This window comes from Acomys russatus, chromosome 25 (assembly GCF_903995435.1).
Source record: "Acomys russatus chromosome 25, mAcoRus1.1, whole genome shotgun sequence".
NCBI lineage: Eukaryota > Metazoa > Chordata > Mammalia > Rodentia > Muridae > Acomys > Acomys russatus.
Window position 1 is genome coordinate 29,568,810 of NC_067161.1, and position 4,965 is coordinate 29,573,774.

Sequence of the window (4,965 nt, forward strand, 5' to 3'; positions counted from 1 at the left end):
AATCCTGAGGATGGAGACAGGCCACCAGTAGGTTCTCAATCTCCTCTCTCTCTCTCTCTCTCTCTCTCTCTCTCTCTCTCTCTCTCTCTCTCTCTCTCTCTCTCTCTCTCTCACACACACACACACACACACACACACACACACAGACACACACACACACGCACATGCACACACACACCACAATACACACACACACACACACACACACACACACACACACACACACACACACTTTCCAGAGAGGCAGCACCCAAGTTATAATTTCAAAAGAGAACATGAAGAAGTTGGGAAAGAGATGTATCAGGGGAGAGTTCCAAGGTTAGATATAAATAAAATAGATACAGTGAGATGCACTGTAAACATGTTTGACATTTTTTAAAGTCTCTGTTATGTTTATTTGGTGGGTAGTGGACTAATCATCTCAGAAATCTTTCTCTTCATCAGATGTTTGAGCCCCTTGCAAAACCTTTGGTTTCTGAGCTTGAGCACGGATCATTACTCTATCAATTATATGATTTTCCTGGTCTTGTACATTCGGAAGTTCTTCCTATGAAGAAAACTGGCTTTGTCAAAAGGTAAAGCACACTTTCCACATGGCCACACTGAGAAAAATGTTCTCTCAGCTCATTCAACCCGTGACCCAACGAATTTTTCTGATAAAAGCAACAGGCTGACTAGCAATAGAATGCAGCGCCATTATCCCCATCACAGTGGAGACTGCCATGTTAAAACAGAATGAACATTTTTAAACAATAAAAATTACTATAAAGAGAAACACTAATATTCTACCATATTAATACACCATAAGGCAAACAATATCTCAGCACATCCTGCATTGTCCAGAACACAGCACCACAGGACCCAATGGGGAAGTCTTAGCTGTAACAGCTTTTTTAAAGAAGTCATTCTAGTAGTCTTCATGGAAATATGTGGGGTGGCACAGGAGTCTCACAGATGATAATTTGGCAGACATAATATCTTAATAGAAATTATGCAGATTTCATTTCTTTTAATGACTGAGTAATAAATATTCCATTGTGTAAAGTGTACCATATCACAGGTAAGTCAATGGAACTAGAAAAAAATCATCCCGAGTGAGGTAATCCTGACCCAGAAAGATAAACATTATCAGTGTCTTGCTGAGCCATTGTCAGAGAGAAGCTTCCTCCTGCAGCAGATGGGAACAAATACAGAGACCCACAGCCAGACATTAAACAGAGCATGGCTCACTTGGAACACTCAGCTCAAAGGAGATGTTTCCATCAAATCCCTCCCTTCAGTGCTCAGGGAGTCCTGAAGAAGAAGATGCAAAAGGAGTGTAGGAGTGAGAGGGGATGGAGGACAACCAGAAAACAAGACCCTTAAGTCAACAGGATTGAAGTTCATGTGAACTCACAGAGACTGAGGCAGCATGCACAGGGCCTGCAGAGGTCCCCTCTAGATGGGATCTTACAGCTAAAATAAGACAGAGATGCATGCCTTCATCCCTTACCCAGAAGCTACGTCCAATTTATAACCACTTGCAAAAGAAAACTGTTTCTTCAAGGGAGTCTCACTGGGGAAACAACTCCTAAAGGTAGGCTGCATGCCCAGCATTAGATGGCCAATAAAACAAACAAATTCAACAGAATCTCTGGAGGTTCCTTGTCTCACAGTGTCAAGTCAGGGATTTCCCCCTTTTTCAAGTTTATTTTTTTTTTCGTACTTATATAATTTTTCTTTTCTCTTCTTACCCTACAGGTCTGTTTGTATATATAGTATGGCTTCCAGTTTTGTATTTTTATGGAATTCCTGAGTGTGCAAACAAGTAGGTCTCTATTTCTTCCTCCTTTTATTTGACTCTTTTTCCTCTGATGGTTTGTTTTATGATATTCCTGTGTATTAGTTTTTGTTTTATCTTATTATATTTTGTGGTATTATTATTCCACAGAAGCCTGTTTGTTTTCTAATGAGATACAGAAAGGATGCGAATCTGGATAGGAAGGAATGTTGGGTGGATGAATATAGGGAGGAAAACTATAATCAGGAATATGTTACGTAAGAGGAAAAAAAAAACAATTTTCAAAACCAAAAAAAAAAAGGGGGGCCTATATGGGGACATGTACAGAATTTTCAGCATAGAACATAATTCTTATAACAATGATGATAACAAGTGTAATGGGCAGAACAGGGGAGACCAAACATTACGGAGCACAATGTACAAATGGCATGCTTAGAACAGGAGCCTAAGACCCATCTCAGAAATAGCGTTGAATAAAATCCCAAAGGATCATATAAGATCAGCAGCACACAAGTGTTTAAGTAATTAAAACATCATTCCCTACAGACCAAGGCTCCATAAAGAACAAAAGCAACCCTAAAGATCCTGATCATGTATTTCAGAGTAAGTTTATAAAGGAAGTTGGATGAACATACATTTTGGATAAACAACAAACCAAAGAGAAATAAGTTATAAAAGGGACAGAAATTGCCGGTAGCAATAAAGGACATTTGACACGTACTGATATGTGAGAAAAGCTCAAATATCTGCAACTGACATCCAAAAGAGGGGGAGAGATATAAAACCTATCTTTTTCTTAAATATAGCCCTACCTTTTTAATAAAATGTCACATACAACACGGAGAGTAAATTAGCAATGGAAACAAATAAAAGAGGCATAACATGAACTCTTAATTGAGTAACTTCTAAGATACCTCCAAGCCATCTGGCCAACCATAACTTGGGAACTCACTATGTACCAGGCACCAGCACAGACACTAGTAAACAAAAGAAGACATTCAAATATGGAAACCCTACTCATCTGGGACCACTGTAGCTTCTTTATCCTGGAATAATGTTTTGGAAATTTGTATGTGGCGATTATATAAAATGATAAGGCTAGAGGGGCAATTCCCATGATATTTCTCAAAGTTTATTCCAACAAAACTTCTACAATGAAATTTTTACTCAACTACATTCAATTTGCTTTAGGGACCTTTACCTCAAAATTATTTATACCATCACTGCTACAATACCATAGAAGTTCTCAATCATAAGCAATGTTATATTTAAAGAATGTGTTTCATTTTTACGTGGCTTGTCATAGTCACTTAAAGCAAGAATTCCTAGTTTGAGGGTAACAGAATAGATGCATAAATGCCCCCTGAGGTTTTGATAATGTATGTTAGAATCAAGCAGAGTGTGATGAAAATGTAACGATACGATAGAGAAGTTTGTTAAAAACTCAATCGTAAAATCTAAAAGGGATATTTTAATATGTCATTAATGAGTCTAGACAGAAAGGTAAGAACCAGCCTACTCCGACTACTTTTTAATCACTGGCAGCAATAATAACATATGAGATGCTTAACTTCTGCCATCTCTGTACATGTTGGTCAGCTATGGCTGTAATGAGATGTCCCACATAACTTACAGCAAAGAAAGGGTTATTCTGGTTCATGCTTGCTTGGCCTTGTTACTTTGGGGTACGTGGTAAAACAGGGTGTTACAACAGGAGCACATTGTGGAAGAGATCCCACCTTCTTCATAGCAGTCATAAGGTAAAAGAAGGAAGAAAGAGACAGGAGTCCCACTGTCCCCTTCAAGATCATACTACTAATGACTATAGCGCCTTAATACTACTGAAAGGTTCCAATATTTCAGTAGCACCAAGCAAGGGACCAAGATTTTACCTCCCATGATTTGGGGGATTATTCTACACCCAAAATGTAGGAATATATTAAAATACATCTCATAATATTTTAAACACTGAATATCCATGCAGTGCTAGCTCTAGTGGTCCTGCTGCGTATGGGATACCTGGCTGAAGCAAAAGTGATGGGTTTGACTCTTCTATTTTAGTCATCTGTTCTTATCTTTTCTTTTGACATGGAAAATGTATTGTAATGGAGTTGACATTAGGAAACAATTTGAGCACAAGCTGAATTCTGCATTTCCATATGAACAGTTTTATACATAAGAAACACAAAGAAACAGAAAATTGTGCCATAACCACAAATGTAGGAAGATTCAAAACAGAAACAAACAAGGCACCTGGATGCAACCATCTACAAAGTGATGTCTTGGTATCTTTGACACTGTGAACCTTTCTATATGAAAAAAAATTCTCTCAATATACTACTCATATCTAACAATAGGGATTCAAAATGCCAAGAAGTGCAAAATAAGAAAAGTTTTATGTCTTGAGAAAAAAAATCTGAACCATATTTTTAAAGAAACAAGAGACCATGTGACCCTCCTGAGCAACAGGCATAATGAGATCCACACTGCAGACCACAAGGGAGAATGTGAGAAAATAAATGTCTATTCCTGGAACAATGTCAAGTGTTATGAATTCAATAAGAACCAAGACCTATGGAAATAGAAGAGTTAGAAAGACTGCTGAGCATATGGAATGAATATCAAATAGAAAAAAAAAAAAGTCAGAAACAGCACTCCTCATGATGAAAAAGCAAGCACCATATATAAGAAGGTCTTAGGCAGAAATTGCCAAATCCCAGACTAGAATTCTTTTCAGTCCCAGTTCTGGTAAGCTTGCAGATTTCAAATATCATCATAAACTTCTAAAACCTTCAACTGGGTGAAGCCACAAGAACAGATGAAAAAACTATGGAAACAACTTCTGGCAACAGCAGATATTAAATGAAGAAGGCATCTTTTCCATGGACTAAATTTTCAACTCTAATGAACTAAGTATCAACTCAAATGACGTCAAAGACCTTTTCTGGAAGGCAGGAAACCACACCCTAGGACCTGGAGGCTGCAAGGCAAAGCAAAAGTTGATAAGCATCTGGCCAGACGTTCCCAGAGACTCACAGGCAGGACCGCTCCCCTTGTACAACCCCCAGCACATTCTGTAGCTCTTTTTCAGGGTGATTACAGTACTTACCGAAATAGACATGGATACAGTTGAAGTAGTGTTTAATACTGTTCCTATGCTTTACTCCATATACCACTTGGTAAAG

General features: G+C 38.2%; 1 pseudogene; it reads right to left on the reverse strand.

Annotated features, from left to right (window-relative positions):
• Positions 1–421: 421 nt before the first annotated feature.
• Positions 422–724, reverse strand: LOC127207883 (SRA stem-loop-interacting RNA-binding protein, mitochondrial-like; annotated as a pseudogene).
• Positions 725–4,965: the final 4,241 nt, after the last annotated feature.